This window comes from Schistocerca gregaria, chromosome 1 (genome assembly GCF_023897955.1).
Source record: "Schistocerca gregaria isolate iqSchGreg1 chromosome 1, iqSchGreg1.2, whole genome shotgun sequence".
In the NCBI taxonomy this organism is placed as follows: Eukaryota; Metazoa; Arthropoda; class Insecta; order Orthoptera; family Acrididae; genus Schistocerca; species Schistocerca gregaria.
The window spans coordinates 101,108,610-101,126,738 of record NC_064920.1 but is presented as its reverse complement, the minus strand read 5'-3'; positions in this window follow the sequence as shown (position 1 = coordinate 101,126,738).

Below are 18,129 nucleotides of genomic sequence, written 5' to 3'. Positions count from 1 at the left end.
TCCCGCATGCCCACTATACGACATCGCTCAAAGTCCGTCAACTGCACATACGGTTCACGTTCACGCTGTCGCGGCATGCTACCAGTGTTAAAGACTGCGATGGAGCTCCGTATGCCACGGCAAACTGGCTGACACTGACGGCGGCGGTGCACAAATGCTGCGCAGCTAGCGCCATTCGACGGCCAACACCGCGGTTCCTGGTGTGTCCGCTGTGCCGTGCGTGTGATCATTGCTTGTACAGCCCTCTCGCAGTGTCCGGAGCAAGTATGGTGGGTCTGACACACCGGTGTCAATGTGTTCTTTTTTCCATTTCCAGGAGTGTATGTACATCAATTGAAAGAAACGATGTACCAATGGGACGATGTATTTTTAATTATGTTGTATACAGATATCTATTAGTTAAAATGTGTAAAGGAAACTCTGTGAAACAAAATGTAGGAGGTCCATACGTGTACTTAACGATATGAGAAAAAGCCGCTCCGGAGCGGCAACGTTCCAACAGGTCGCGGTGAGCGGGCGCAGACCGCAGGGGGAACGCTTGGTACCGCAGACCGTAGATGAAACCCCCAGGAGCGGGTTTGGTGGGCGCGGACCGCAGAGAGAACACCTAGAACCGCAGCGGACGGAAAACGGAGCAGCAACGCTCCAGCAGGTCGCAGGGAATGGGCGCGGACCACAGAGGAAGCGCCTGCAGCCGTTGGTGGAGGCGGAAGGCCATTGGCATAAATACTGGACCAGGTCCACTCGAGAAGCAGTCTCAGGTCGCACCTGATAAGGTTACGAGCTACGTGACCGAAATATCGTGCAAGTACAATGCTGATATCCGGCAGAATACCCGAAAACCCAAGATGTCATTAGATCGCCGGGAAAGCCTGAAGAGAATACGACTTGTTCACTCTCTCTCTTTTGTCCTCCCCTAACGAGATAACCTGTGTAAGTGTCGCTTTTTACACTTTTGTTGACTATTTATGTTAATCTGATGTTAAGTAGCCATGTTTCATTTGAAGGTTGCTTTCCTTGCTATTCATGTTGTATGTTATTTTGTTATGCATCTGTTTACTCAGCTTCCAAACTACAGAGAAGTTGTAAGTAGGCTGTTTAGGTTTTTATATTGGTAACGCCACATAGCGCTCTGTATGAAAATCACTGGCTGTGCTGTGTGCAGTTTGAAGCTGGTCGGCATTGTTGCAATTCGCTAATGTAGTGTTGGGCAGCTGGATGTTAACAGCGCGTAGCGTTGTGCCGTTGGAGGTGAGCCGCCAGCAGTGGTGGATGTGGGGAGTGAGATGGCGGAGTTTTGTGTGTCAGTTTAGTGTTGATTAGAAAGGTAAAGAACGAAATGTCTGAGTACGTTCAGTTTTGCTCAGCTGTTTGAAAATCAACTACTGTACGGGAATTACCAGCACAGTAATTCATTAGTTTTTCTAATGGGACGTTTCAAAGTTGCTAGTGTATTTTCCAGTGATCACGGCCGAACACTGTTAGTGTTCATTCGGCGTTTAATCCATCAGATTATAATTCGTACGTCACTGAGATCATTTTTACCGATCTTTATCTCTCAAAATCAGGGCAGTGTTATTATGCGAACCGCGTAATATTTATATCCGTCTTTGGCTTCCAGAAAATGTCGTTTACCGATGGACTCGCCGATCTGCTGTACAGACGAAGCTGGAAGGCAGAGTTCAGCTTAATCAGAAAAGGCAGTAAAATTTTTCTGTACCCTGTTTTATGATTTCAATAGCACTGCCTCCATCGAAACAATTAACGTGATTGTAGTGTTCTCAACCTGTACTTGCCTATTATTCTATGCCTTTTTTAAAAACCATATTTACTAGCAGAGATAAAAATATATTAACATTCCATTTTAATTAATTAATTTTCACGTATGTAACCAATGATAACATAAAATAATTTTTTTTTATATTGAGAAACTCTACAATGGCTCAGTGCAAAGGTGGGATGAAGGTGGGACCATACAACCTCCAATACGACCATGACGCCCTTGCCTGGAACAGACAGTCTCATGGTCAACGAACGAGGTCACTGCTTGAAGAATGTTGAGTTCTGGCCTTCATTCTACTCTAGAAGAACGCTCCATTATTTTTCATTAGCATAATGAGGTATGTACATATATTGCCCGCTGGCGCGCTGCCAACGCCAAGCGATAAGAGTGTTTACATAGCAAAACTGTTGCATCCTTGAGCCTCCGGCTCTAGATTTACCATTGTCCGGTTAGTGGCTGACGCTACAGATCTTTAGTTATGGAAATATACAGTACAATCAGCTACAAATTTCACATATTCACATACACCTTTACCTTTAATCCAAATAAACACAGACTCATTTTGATTTATTTTTCTCTTACTAAGTGTATACAAGACAAGAGGAGATGTTGAATCATAAGTTGATTTACCAAAATCTTTACTACCAATTTCAAACATATGAACCGTTAGGGTTATTTCCATAAATAAAGATCTGTAGCGTCAGCCACTAACCGGACAAGGGTACATCTAGAACCGGAGACGTTGGGCAGGGCTGTTGGTAAGTACTAACATGGCTTAAGAAGACGACTGGGGGTAAAACTACAAGATCTACAGAAGACAGATACATCAGTGGGTAGAGCATGTCCGCAAGTGTTCTTGCCACATAACAGGTGATAAAGATGGGAAAACGTCAGTATAGCAGTTCACTAAAGTCGCTGACGGCGACCCAGATAAGTGCAACAGGGCTCCTCTTTGGAAACCTATTCCTAGAATTGCTTGTGATCTAGATGCTGTCTAATTCTGTGTGACAACATGAAGCGAATATGTTTTACACATGTTACGAACTGCGTGGCACCTAGTGCAGCTTTGCATGGCGCATAGTACACATCTAATTTTCGAGAACTTTTCTATCCACTGATATGTGTCATTATTCGGCAGTTCTTGCAGTTTTCGTGTAGTCGCTTCCAGGAATACTGGAGATATATCTCAATAACCTTTTATTATGTGTAATGCTGTATAGAAATCACATCTATTAAGTTCGTCGTAATGTACGACAAGGGCAATATATGTCAAAGCTAGAGTCTGAAAGCAAGTTTTAAAGAGTTCCGATCATTCAGATTAGCTAAGCTTCAGACTACTAACAATACTTACAGGAGTTTGACTTAAAATGTGGAAATACTGTGAGAAATTCATTCTTGAACATAAATGCAGACGTTAACCAGTGATGTGCTTTTGTATTTGACCACGAGTGGTATCTAAGGAATGTCCTCAACACGTTGCAAGGGTCAGTCATTGTTAGAACAGTGTTCTGTGGAGCTGTGAGTGCGTTGTGACTGAGCTAAGTGAATTGGAACATGGGCAAATTGTTGGAACGCATATGACACGTGCTTCCGAAACCAAGGTCGGCAAAGTGTTTGACTGTCACGAGGCACAGTACTAAAGATTTATTTCCCATAGAGGAAAAATGGACTTACCCATTTAGTAACAATGTGGATGAAAGTGTATGACGAGTTGTCATGACAGACGGTGATTGCACAGGACTGTGGCGTAAAATAAGAGAACGACAGCAGCAGAAGTCGCGCGAACACTGTCAGCACCAAAAACCACGAGGGGAACCCGATAAGACGAGAATTCACAGGAAGAACTGGAATTCAAAGAGAATTCATCACTAAAGCAAATGAACGTAGCAGAACAATGCGGTGCTGAAGCCGTAAAACATGGTCTGTGATCCATTTGGAGAAAGTCATTTGGTTGCTTGGTTCATTTGAGGAAGGGGACCAAACAGCGAGACCATCGGTCCCATCAGATTACGTAAAGATTGGGAAGGAAATCGGTCGTGCCCTTTCAAAGGAACCCTCCCGGTATTTGTCTGAAGCGATTTAGGGAAATTCACTGAAAACCTAAACTAGCGTGGTCGGACGCGGGTTTGTACCGTCGTCCTCCCGAATGTGAGTCCAGTGTGCTATTCACAGCGCCCCCTCGCTCAGTGTCAGTCTTGTTTCAGGCTGTTGCCTACTTCTGGCCGAGTTTACGTCCTAAGAGTGAAACATGGCAGGTGTTCAGTGACGACTTGGGTGTAGTGTTTCATGGGCGCAACTGTTCGACTGTATTACTACAAGGATTGCGTGACTATTTTGGCTTATGAGGTCCGCACAACGGTAGAACGGTGATGACGGTCGCTGTGGCCAAGCGGATCTAGGCAGTTCAGTCCGGAACCGCGCTGCTACTACGGTCGCAGGTTCTAATCCTGCCAGGGGCATGGATGTGTGTGCTGTTGATAGTTTAGTTAGGTATCCAAGTCTAGTGGACTGATGACCTCAGATGTTAAGTCCTATAGTGCTTAGAGCCAGTTGAACCATTTTTTAGAATGGTGATGGGTCCATGTTTACACAACTCGCATCTTCCAGGCGTGGTTTCATGAGCCCGAGCATGAACTGTTGCATCTCGCCTGGGCATCACAGTCACCAGACTTCAGTATAATTAGGCTCTTTTGGCCTACTTTGAATACAAAGGTGCGTGATCTCTATCCATATTCATCTTCGTTACCTAATATTGCCAGTATTTTGCAGGAACGATAGTATAGGATTCCCTGCAAAACAAGTTGAGGTCTGATTTGATCCATTTTCAGGCGACTTGAAACTGAGGAATGCAAAACGTCCCCCTACACCGCTTTAGCCTGGTAATGTGTTGTTATTTAAGTTTTTAAAATAATTCAAAAGCCACGATCGCTTCAATATCGTTTACTAGACGACCGGTTTCAGCACTCTGAAGGTGCCATCATCGGATCTGTGATGGCATAGCATAACAGGTTTGAGGGAGGGCTTACATGAGTTAACTATATAAATTACAATTATTCCAGAACCACATACCTGAAACGTGGATTAACATTTATAAAACCATATGGACATCATGACACGTGAGGTAGACCATCTGATAAAAATCATTGTCACAACCAATAAAAAATAATAAAACACTGCTCTATTTAAAATAATTCAAAAGCCACGATCGCTTCAATATCGTTTACTAGACGACCGGTTTCAGCACTCTGAAGGTGCCATCATCGGATCTGTGATGGCATAGCATAACAGGTTTGAGGGAGGGCTTACATGAGTTAACTATATAAATTACAATTATTCCAGAACCACATACCTGAAACGTGGATTAACATTTATAAAACCATATGGACATCATGACACGTGAGGTAGACCATCTGATAAAAATCATTGTCACAACCAATAAAAAATAATAAAACACTGCTCTAATGGTCGTTCATTAAGTAAAATATAAAACTGAAGTCACCAGACGAAACCACCATTGCTCGCGTAACACCGGTCGGCATCAGCAGTGCCGTATTTCGCGCGGGCTTACCTGCTGTGATTCTAGCGGTTCACAACCGGCCACCAGATAGCGCTGTCCAAGCAGCGCGCACACAGTCCCACAGTATTACCACTCATTACTATTAAAACACAAGTTTACTATAACTGCTTGTCACATACCCATGCAAGGCCCACATTTGCGCATACATTTCCCGTACATACTATAATCACTATAAAGTACGTCAATTAAAAAGTAAAAGGACCAGGTAGCCGTTTGTGAACCGCTAGAATCACAGCAGGTAAGCCTGCGCGAAATGCGGCAGTGGTGATTCCGACCGGTGTTACAGTGTTAGGAGAGCAGTGGTAATTTCGTCTGGTGACTTTAGTTTTATATTTTATGGAAATAACGAGTTTTTTATTATTTTTATGGGTTGTGACAATGACTTTTATCAGATGGTCTTCCTCGTGTGTAATGATGTTCATATGGTTTTTTCAAATGTTAATCCACGTTTCAGGTGTGTTGCTCCGTAATAATTGTAATGTATATAGTTAACTCATGTAAGCCCTCCCTCAAACCTGTTATGTTATACCTCCACAGATCCGATGATGGCACCTTCAGAGTGCTGAAACTGGTCACCTAGTAAACGATGCTGAAGCAACCGTGGCTTTTCAATTATTTTAAAAACAGAGTGATCGCCCCACGACACACCATGTGGTCACTGATGTTTTAGAGTTTCCTCATTTTAGGCCACCGTTTATACTTATTGTCTACTTGTTCAATTCAGCCCTTTCCATACAATGACTAGGATGATCAATGAATTTAGTTTGAGACGACAGGTGGAACGGTGTAGTGCAATCTAACTATGGAACGGTTGGTAGTTCCCAAACTCTCGAACAGCAGAGTTCGTTTATAGAGTGGAAGCCGTGGACTTCGGCGTTACAGACTAACTGCGCGGGCGGCGTTAACGGCAGCGTGTGAGTCCAGCATTAAGGGCAGCGCAAAGTGCGCTCCAGGGACGCCGCGAACCACGCAGCTGCCGGCTATGGGTCAGTGGAGCAGGGGGTGGATGCGCGGACGGCCAGCTTCGCTCTCTCGCCCTGCGCCCCTACAGTCGTTAATGCAGACGGCGGCGTAAATCCGCAGGACGCAATGTCCGAGGCGTGACCTCTCGCCTGGTCATTCGCTGGAATGGACCCGCAGAGTCGTCATGACCCTCTAGACCAGGGGTCACAAAACCATGGCTCACGGACAGCATCTGGACCGAGTCGTCCATTCATCAGGCCCTCCGACGATACTCGAATTCGTATGATAAAGCATACGGAACACGACACGGTGTGATAAAATTTTAATTTAAATAGTATCTTTAGAATGCTAGCAGTCCCTGGCCCTCTCTGCGCACGATATACAACGAGCTCTAGATACCGGCTCCCAGGGTGATGCCACGTTTCTCGACTTTCGAAAGGCGTTCGACTCGATTCCGCACTCCACCTTGCTACAAAAAGTACGCGCTTACGGTCTATCCGATGACATATGCGGTTGGATAGAAGGTTTTCCAAAAGACATGGAGCAATATGTCGTCCTGAACGGGGTGATCACAACAGAAACAAGCGTAACTTCAGGTGTGCACCAGGGGAGCGTAATAGGCCCTCTTCTTTTTACGATTTACATAAACGATCTGGTTGATGGTATGGACAGCGGCCTGGGACTGTTTGCCGATGATGCTGTAGTCTACAGGAAAGTAGTATCACACGAAAGTTGTGAACAAATCAGTGAGTATTTGCAGAAAACAGATGCGTGGCGTAATGACAGGCAGTTATCTCTCAATATTAGTAAGTTGAACTCACTGCGTATAACAAGGCGAAAATCCCCAATAGTGTACGAGTACAAAAGAAATGCCCAGTATTTGGAAGCGTTAACGTCCGTCAAGTATCTGGGTGTGACTCTTCGAAATGATTTCAAATGGAATAATCAGATTACACAAGTAACGGGTAAGGCGAACTCTACATTGCGGTTTATTGGTAGAATCTTGAAGCGATGCAGCCCTTCAACAAAGGAAATAGCTTACAATACGTTAATTCCTCCAGTCTTGGAGTATTATTCGTCTTTATGGGACCCTTACCAGTTGGGTCTGACTCAAGAGATTGAAAAGGTCTAAAGAAAAGCGGCAAGATTCGCGTCTGGTACATTTAGCCATCGCGAGAGCGTTGCAAATCTCAGAGTAAGTTTGAAGTGGGACACACTTGCAGATAGACGGCGCGCTAAACAGAAGAGGATGCTCACTAAATTCCGAAATCCGATCTTCACCTAGGATGTAGAGCATATATTATCAACACCAACTTTCAGATAGCGCAATGATCACCATTCAAAGATAAGGGAAATAAGAGCTCGTACTGTGGCGTTCAGAGAGTCGGTCTTACCTAGCGCGATCCGAGAGTGGTACAGAGTGGGGGAAATATGACTAGGGCTCGAATTGTGCCCTCCGCCACACACCGCTTGGTGGCTGGCGGAGTATATATGTAGATGTAGAGCTAAAGACGTGCAGAGACCTCCTGACTGCCATGTACTTTACATATACTGTGTCAAGTTTTTGATTCCTGTCTTTAGATTTTCTTGCTTATTTTTCACCGTCGCAAGATTTTGACAATGTTTACATTTCAACGGCTTCTTCATTAGCAGATCCCGTTTACTTCATTCACCCTTCATACAAGAGTCGCATCTTCAATTAAGAATGGGGAGTAAAGTACTTCTTTCAGCAAAAAAAAAAAAGGTTGCCAGAAAACCATTTCCTTTATATGCAGCGAAAGTGTTGCCATCTTCTACGTCATTGTGAAGCAAAATGTCCGTCAACATATTCACAGCTTCCTGAAAAGTTACATTCTGCGAAATATGAGACCTGAAAAATAATTTAGAAACCCAAATAAATCTCCTCACCACAGAGTTTGCCATCAATGCTGCGATCACTCGTATCAGCCACAAATAGTGCACATGGTGGCAGAACGAGGCAAACCGTTTACCGATACCAACTTCATCACAGAGTGTATAATGGAAGCAGGAAAAGAGTTGTGTCCTTCAAAAGGTTGTTTCTTTGGAAGTATCAGCCTTTCGGCAACGTCTCTTGCGCGGAGAAGAAAAGAAACTGGGAGTGCATGGTGCTAGAAGCTAGGTAATCCTTGCAGTATTCTCTGACGCTGGATGAGTCTGCTGATATCTCGACTAGTTCAGAACTGCTCGTATTCATTCATGGTGCCTATTTAGACTTTTAAGAAACAGAAATGACGGTACCCGCGTGCACCATGCGTGGAGTGACAACCCGAAACGATATTCTCATGACAATGGAAAAACATTTGCAAGACCATGAGCTTCGATGGAATCAGCTTTGATGTGTTTCAGTTGGTGGGGAAAGATCATGCTTGGTGTAAGTAAGGGTCTGGTGGGTCAAACCAGGATTCAGTTTAAAGATTTGCCAATTTCGGGCGCCCTGTTCATGCAATGCTTCGTAAAACAGGAAGCACTCTATGGAGAGGGCTGAGATATATCCATCGTACTGATAACAATCGTTACTGGTGTGAACTTCAATCGAGGACATGCACCTTCCTATTCAGGTTTTCCTTGAAGAAATTTATTCCGAATTTTGTGAATTGCTGACCTCTGGGGCCGAGCGGTTCTTGGCGCTTAAGTCCGGAATCGCGCTGCTGCTACGGTCACAGTTTCGAATCCTGCCTCGGGCATGGATGAGTGTGACGTCCTTACGTTAGTTAGGTTTAAGTAGTTCTAAGTCTAGGGGACTGGTGACCACAGATGTTAAGTCCCATAGTGCTTGGCGCCATTGTGAACCATTTTGCAAGTTGCGCTATCACGCAGCGGTGAGGTAGCTGTGGTACAGTCTTGATTTGCTTTGGGTATCCGAAACGAAATAGTAGTTTTACCGAGTGGAAAAGAAAATACTGATCCACAGCTGTCGGACCCTACCTGGCTGTCATCGTTGGCATTTTTTGTTGACATCACATCACATGTGAATGAACTCAAGTTGAAACATCAGAGAGATGGTAGCCTCGTCTGTGATCTCTACAGAATAATCAAAAGATTTTGGAGAAAGTTGTCATTGTTTTGAAACATAACGGCAAGGAGCAAACTTTTATCATTTTCACTATTCCAAAGAGTTTCGTGCTGCAGTCCCCGAAAATGTCAATGTTCATTTTCTCACAAAATTTATTCGTGTCTTAATGAAGCATATACAGACGGAAAAGAAGTCGCAGCACCAAGAAGGAGTTGTGCGACATAAACGAATGTCGGCAGACGTTGTTATACACTCCTGGAAATGGAAAAATGAACACATTGACACCGGTGTGTCAGACCCACCATACTTGCTCCGGACACTGCGAGAGGGCTGTACAAGCAATGATCACACGCACGGCACAGCGGACACATCAGAAACCGCGGTGTTGGCCGTCGAATGGCGCTATCTGCGCAGCATTTGTGCACCGCCGCCGTCAGTGTCAGCCAGTTTGCTGTGGCATAAGGAGCTCCATCGCAGTCTTTAACATTGGCAGCATGCCGCGACAGCGTGGATGTGAACCGTATGTGCAGTTGACGGACTTTAAGCGAGGGCGTATAGTGGGCATGCGGGAGGCCGGGTGGACGTACCGCCGAATTGCTCAACACGTGGGGCGTGAGGTCTCCACAGTACATCGATGTTGTCGCCAGTGGTCGGCGGAAGGTGCACGTGCCCGTCGACCTGGGACCGGACCGCAGCGACGCACGGATGCACGCCAAGACCGTAGGGGACCGCACCGCCACTTCCTACCAAATTAGGGACACTGTTGCTCCTGGGGTATCGGCGAGGACCATTCGCAACCGTCTCCATGAAGCTGGGCTACGGTCCCGCACACCGTTAGGCCGTCTTCCGCTCACGCCCCAACATCGTGCATCCCGCCTCCAGTGGTGTCGCGACAGGCGTGAATGGAGGGACGAATGGAGACGTGTCGTCTTCAGCGATGAGAGTCGCTTCTGCCTTGGTGCCAATGATGGTCGTATGCGTGTTTGGCGACGTGCAGGTGAGCGCCACAATCAGGACTGCATACGACCGAGGCACACAGGGCCAACACCCGGCATCATGGTGTGGGGAGCGATCTCCTACACTGGCCGCACACCTCTGGTGATCGTCGAGGGGACACTGAATAGTGCACGGTACATCCAAACCGTCATCGAACCCATCGTTCTACCATTCCTAGACCGGCAAGGGAACTTGCTGTTCCAACAGGACAATGCACGTCCTCATGTATCCCGTGCCACCCAACGTGCTCTAGAAGGTGTAAGTCAACTACCCTGACCAGCAACATCTCCGGATCTGTCCCCCATTGAACATGTTTGGGACTGGATGAAGCGTCGTCTCACGCGGTCTGCACGTCCAGCACGAACGCTGGTCCAACTGAGGCGCCAGGTGGAAATGGCATGGCGAGCCGTTCCACAGGACTACATCCAGCATCTCTACGATCGTCTCCATGGGAGAATAGCAGCCTGCATTGCTGCGAAAGGTGGATATACACTGTACTAGTGCCGACGTTGTGCATGCTCTGTTGCCTGTGTCTATGTGCCTGTGGTTCTGTCAGTGTGATCATGTGATGTATCTGACCCCTGGAATGTGTCAATAAAGTTTCCCCTTCCTGGGACAATGAATTCACGGTGTTCTTATTTCAATTTCCAGGAGTGTATATCTGAAAGATCATGTCTATTCAATTTTTCGCGCTAGTCGCATAAAAGGGCCGTTCTCAGTGCCACTATGAACACGTAGGTCAGATTTGATTTAAACACACGATCTAAGGGTCGTGAGTGTTAGCTCTTTTTGAGACATGGTGAATTTATGTTAATCAAGACTGTCTTTAAGGCAACAAAATCACCATTATCTGCACATCACTGAGTTTGAACGAGGTCATGTAACTGGGATAGAAAAATCTGGCTGATCCTTCTGTGATACTAGAGAAAGGCTGGGCAGGAATGTAGCCTCGGTTCGTAACTATTGGCAACGGTGGTCACGGGAATGTACGGTTGCAAGATGAACTGGATACGAATGGCAGGACGATCATTCTGCGAGACTGCAAAAAGACTTGGCAGGAATGTACTCACTGTACATGATTGCTGGAACGAATATATGGTCACAAGACGACCGAGATACGAATCGTCACTTGAAGCTACGAGAGGGAAGACCATCGTGTTCGGCGTATGACCCCAGCACATCGACTGCATCTGCAGCAGCAATCTGTGCAATAGTTGGCACCACAGTGACATAACGAGCTGTTATAAAACGGTTGTAATTCAAGACCAACTCCGATCCTGAGCATCTGTAGCGTACATTGCACTGACCCGAACCCCACCATTTGCGACTTCAATGGTGACATGCAAAAGGTGGAAAACTGTTGTGTTTTCTGAAGAAGGCTGTTTGTGCCTAGATGCCAGTGATGGTCATTGAGGAGGCTAGTTGAGGGCCTGCAGCCAACCTGTCTGCGTTTTAGACACACTGGACTTACATATTGAATTGCGGTCTGGGTTGCGATTTCGTAGATATATCACACGCACACAGACTTCAAAACTGTAAGTGAATGTAGTGATTTGACCTGTGGTGCTGCGATTCATGAACAACATTCCAGGAGATGATTTCCAACAGCATACCGCTCGCCCACATACCGCTGTTCCGCTCTTGTGGCCCATCATGCTCTACAGAGTGTCGACGTGTTGGCTTGGCCAGCTCGACCACTAGAGTTTTCTCCAATCGAGCACGCACGTGACATCATCATACGACAATTATATTGACATAAACAACCAGTTTTAACCGTCCCTGTATCGACCGACTAAGTGCAACAGACATGAAACTCCATCCCAAGAACTGACATCCAGCATCTGTACAACAGAATGGATGCACGTTTGTATGCTTGCAATTCAACACTGTGGCGGCTACATTGTTTATTAAGTTACCAGTATTTCGCATCTCCAATGGCTTATCTCGCTCTTACATTAACAAGTGATCTTGTAGCTTAGACAAATGTATTCCCCGAATTTCATTACTCTGCATTAAATACTTTTTGGGTGTTGCCATTTCCTTCCGTCAGTGTATCTTGGAGATCTTTTCAGATCCTGACAGAACTAAAACAGTCGTCTGTTCCAGAACGCGCTTATTGTATCGTTGATGACCTGTCAGTTGGACTACAGTTGCAGCTCATTGATTAGACAGAAAAATATCTTTTGTGAAAGACAAGCACATGGAAGGAAAATTTCCCGAATCCTGGTACTGATTACTCGACGCTGACTTTCCGAAAACGACGAAATTTGCAGCTGGCGTGGCATCAGTGTATGAAACAACTTCCGTTCGTGAGCAAATATTTTCAAAGATGAACATGGAGCGAGACTGTATGGTGAATATTTCAATGCGATTCTCTGGACTGGATGCAGCAATACAAAACCAAACACTGATGATATACCGAAAGCCAAAAGCCAGTATCACGAATCTCACTACAGTTTTCTGGTGCTTAGTTTGTGGCATTCGGATATGTGCCGTAGCTATATTTATGCTAACGTCGCATTCTTTGATAACTTCTTGGTAAATAGTTATGTTGGTTGTTCTGGTTTCATGAGCGTTGCATGCCGCTCACTTATGATTATTGGCTCTGAGGTCATCAATCCCCTAGGTCGTAGAACTACTTAAACCTAAGGACATCAAACAGATCCATGCCCGACGCAGAATTCGAACCTGCGACCGTAGTGATCACGCGGTTCCAGACCAAAGCGCCCAGAACCGCTCGGCCACACCGGCCGGCCTCACCCTTGATTATTCACTCGGCTTTTTTATATTTTTTCCGCAGTTTTGGTTAACGCCTGCAAGTAATGCACAGAATGATAATGCAGCTCGCGCTCGTCGTTTCGTCAGTTATTCAGCAGCTGTGAAAAACGTTTGGTGTCCTCTCTTCCATAAGAAAACAGCAACAGTGGTCCATTAGGAAGGAGTAAGCGGAACTTACTGAGATGCATTATATTATACGGATGCGTCTCGTTCCACTGGCTTGTGAGGGAGAACTCGTCCACAAAAAAACCTTTACATAAGAGCCTCAGAAAATTCTAATAATATGTTTCAGTAGGTAAACGATGTTATTTTCGCGAATTTACGTTGTCTCAAAATCGATGCAGCTTTCTATAAGCAATCCTCGAGCATTAGAACGTCACTTCGGATGTGTCTCGCTTTGCAGGCGTTCAGAGGCTACATTTCTAACAACAGCTGACAGTTGAGATTTGGCCTTTCTCTGAACATCTTGCTGTGAATAAGGGTAAGTCCTTTCAGACTCCGGGCTAGTCATACTTCAGTTGAAGTTGAATTTCATTCTATATCGTGTGCCCCAACTCCTAGTCATACCTGGAAGCACGAGTGGCATGTAGAAGATTTTTAGATTTCCAGCCTTGTTATAGGAGGTCTGGGAAACTGGTCATTCACTTATGTAAGAAAATTAAACACCTACAACCGTCCTTATGATATCACTTATTGTGCGGCTACCAGTTTCATTGCTGTCGCGTCCCAGTCGTGGGTTTTACTTGAGAGTGAGCGACACGGTTCGTAACCACAGATTAGCTGATTGGCTGTAGTGAGAGTGGGTCTTTTGACCTAGCTAAGAAGTTACAATCCCTGTTGTGTAGGTAGAAAATGGCTGGGAGATAATCGAAGCATTCTCCAGAAACGTTTAACAATCTTCAGCATATTCAAAATACACGGTACGAATCCTAACTGCTCTGGCTGAGACGTTTGCAATGAGCAACCAAATCTGACACAGAGACGGCGTATGGCAGCCGCCGTACCGTTTTCGCTTCGGATGCGACCCACACGACAAACTCAGAGCCCCATAGCTGCTGCCTACCTGCTCATCAGCTCTCCCTGCAGCACCTCGGGCCAGACCTACTGACCTCTCCGTCACGTCTCCTGACTGCTCTTGACTGCCCCTGACTGCTTACTTACTGCCCTGAAGGGTCTTGCATCCGACTTTTCTATACCTTTTCCCTTTGACCCCGCCGGTTACTGCCTTCACGTAATATCGAAAGCTACTTGCCTCCTTATTGGCTGTCATTACACATTATTCTTCAGTGGTTCTTCAGAGTCTGGGTGGAGGGGTAGAGACGCTTCTCTTAATATGGTCACACACTGCGTCCTAAGCCCTGTACTGGTTTCTCATCTCGCAGTGCTGTCCCCACCAGAAGGCCCTCTCTCTTTCTCCCTCTCGTCCCAAGTTCTCACTCTAGCCAGAAGTGCCAGAAGTCTTGATTCCGGGTCTGTGTCTCCTCTCGCCACGCCTAAATACATTGCTATGGACCGAGCAAGGTGGTGCAGTGGCTAGCACACTAGACTCACATTCGGGAGGAGGACGGTTCAATCCCGCTTACGGCCATCCTGATTTAGGTTTTCAGTGATTTCCCTAAATCGCTCCTGGCAAATTCCGGGATGGTTCTTTTGAAAGGGCTCGTCCGATTTCCTTCCCCGTGCTTCCCTAATCCGATGAGACTGATGACCTCGCTGTCTGGTCTCCTTCCCCAAAAACGAACAAACCCATTACTGTTGCTTCTTTACAGTTTCCCATTCTGTTATTAACAATGTCTTAACAATTCCCCGTTGTGTTACTAATAATGTAATTCATACATGGCTTTACTCATCGATATGACAGTGCTTCAGTGCACTATCTTCAGGTCTTAACTGATGTCGAGAGGGCTAACAGCATCCGTATACACGTTATATTAGTGGCCGACATTCAAGGCCACTGACGCATCGTGTATCTCTTTCCTTTCATTACTGAAGATATGCAAGTTATTTCACGAAAATGCTAAACAAAACCTTTGGTTTTTCTATGAAAATCAATAAATGAATGTGGAGAACACGTATTTGTAACAATGGTCAATTGGCATTAGTACAATTTTTTCTCTTCTTTTCTCCTGAGTATGCGGAAATACCACATTGACACCACCCTAAATACGGAGAAATGATCGTCGTCATAAAGTAAAGGAAATAAGAGCTCGTACGGAAAAATTTAAGTGCCAATTTTTCCGAAGCGCTGTTCGGGAACGGAATGGTAGAGAAATATTCCGAAGGCGCTTCGACGAACCGTTTGCCGGGCACTTAAGTATGAATTGCAGAGTAGCCTTGTAGATGTAGACGTAGTTGGTAACTGACAACTGTTCTGAGACACAGCAGAGACATTTCCTGATCGACCTAACAAAAGAGTGGATGTGTGTCAAATGATGGTTGTAAGAATTGCCAAGGCACTGGCAGCGTAATAGCTAGCTGGGGGATCCTCAAACCAACATGAATCGGTACTTCGGCGGTCCATCTGTTCACCATCTCCTGCAGAGACGTTGCTGCTGCTACTTCTACTGAACCCCGCTGGGAATCGTCATCGTATATGTGTTTCCGTAGCTTACACGGCACATGTGCCACCTATCATATAGACTGCCCAAAAGACTCTGTTTGCCGGCCATAGTATACTACTGGCGCCAACGATATATCGCACCAAGACTATCCCTAAACAGTAGTTACATCCGCACCAAAGAACGTTGTGCCTTGATGCGGAAAAATACAGGGTTCTGTATCCCGTTAACTGTAAACCCCCGTCTTTATGTAACAACTTGTCTGCCAACCTAATTCCAATTGATACCTAATAAACACCGCCCCACTCTTTGGCAAAATATTAAGTGGCGTCGTAGCACTAGTATTTCAATCATTACAGTGTTTCGTTCTGAAATCACAATACCCGTTCAGCAGCAAATTATAAAACAAAAGAAAGCTTATAACTAGTACATCTTCTATCAGAAACGTTAATCGTTTTATATTCATAGCATCAATAATCAGTGTGCTTCTGTAGAATTATCACTCATTCGTGTAATGTGTTGGTCTTTTACACTCCTCATATACAGTACACGCATCGTCTGAGATAATGGATGAAGCCCATTTCAGTTTTCGTGAGTACTTACAAATTTTGGTCTCCATTGACTGTTTAATTAGCCGTGTATATCCAGCCATACAAACCTACAACCCGTTTCTTGTTTGTTTTATTTTTTTTTTGTTTTTTGTTTATTTTCTGTTACTCTGTTCTTTCTTGGCTTATCCATTCGATTAATTATTAATATGTTTCCCAGTCACCACGATTCAAATGACTACGCACTACTATATTGCCCTTCCCAATATTACTGTGTTTCATACATACAGATTCAGAAACATTTTATCGCTGGGTCATTGCTTTGAATCAGTTTATTTCCTTTCATGAGGAATGCTTTTTTTATGTAGCCATTAGTTTCCTGTCACGCTGACACTGCTTTGATTATTTAAACTACTCATTATACCACATCACATGTGAGGAAGTTGTAGTCATGGACCTGTATTATATAATTTAAAGCGATTGTATGAACACATGCAACGTGATGGGGTTCTGTCAGTTCGTCTACAGTACTTCCCATTTATCCTTCCAGCAACGCATGAACCCCTCTTTCGCCAAACTGTACAGACGGCTGTACAAATTATTGTTCCCTTAGGACTTTACTTCCGGCACTCTCCTTAGAGCACTGCTCGTTTCTGGAAAAGAGTGGAGGCATTCGGGATTCGCGCTCGCATAGAAGTCCTATTATTGTTAGTATTCTGTGGAATAGCCTGAATCTTAAACGCATAATAATTCATGTAAAATTGCTTAGTTCATATCATGTGTTGGATACTAATCTTGTGAGAGGTATCTGTTGAATGCTAAAAGAATATAAGAACCAGCATACATTTCGTTTCGAAAACAACTAGGGCCCAACGAACATTAAGAAAGCATAACATGCATAACTCAGTTCTTATTCTGTAGGGTTTAACATTTATTGAATAATAAATCACTTCAGTTATCTCGCTGGTGAACAGTTTGCCAGAAAAATTACAGTCTTCATTTCTCGCTTGCATATAGTAATACACTCCTGGAAATTGAAATAAGAACACCGTGAATTCATTGTCCCAGGAAGGGGAAACTTTATTGACACATTCCTGGGGTCAGATACATCACATGATCACACTGACAGAACCACAGGCACATAGTCACAGGCAACAGAGCATTCACAATGTCGGCACTAGTACAGTGTATATCCACCTTTTGCAGCAATGCAGGCTGCTATTCTCCCATGGAGACGATCGTAGAGATGCTGGATGTAGTCCTGTGGAACGGCTTGCCATGCCATTTCCACCTGGCGCCTCACTTGGACCAGCCTTCGTGCTGGACGTGCAGACCGGGTGAGACGACGCTTCATCCAGTCCCAAACATGCTCAATGGGGGACAGATCCGGAGATGTTGCTGGCCAGGGTAGTTGACTTACACCTTCTAGAGCACGTTGGGAGGCACGGGATACATGCGGACGTGCATTGTCCTGTTGGAACAGCAAGTTCCCTAGCCGGTCTAGGAATGGTAGAACGATGGGTTCGATGATGGTTTGGATGTACCGTGCACTATTCAGTGTCCCCTCGACGATCACCAGAGGTGTACGGCCAGTGTAGGAGATCGCTCCCCACACCATGATGCCGGGTGTTGGCCCTGTGTGCCTCGGTCGTATGCAGTCCTGATTGTGGCGCTCACCTGCACGGCGCCAAACACGCATACGACCATCATTGGCACCAAGGCAGAAGCGACTCTCATCGCTGAAGACGACACGTCTCCATTCGTCCCTCCATTCACGCCTGTCGCGACACCACTGGATGCGGGCTGCACGATGTTGGGGCGTGAGCGGAAGACGGCCTAACGGTGTGCGGGACCATAGCCCAGCTTCATGGAGACGGTTGCGAATGGTCCTC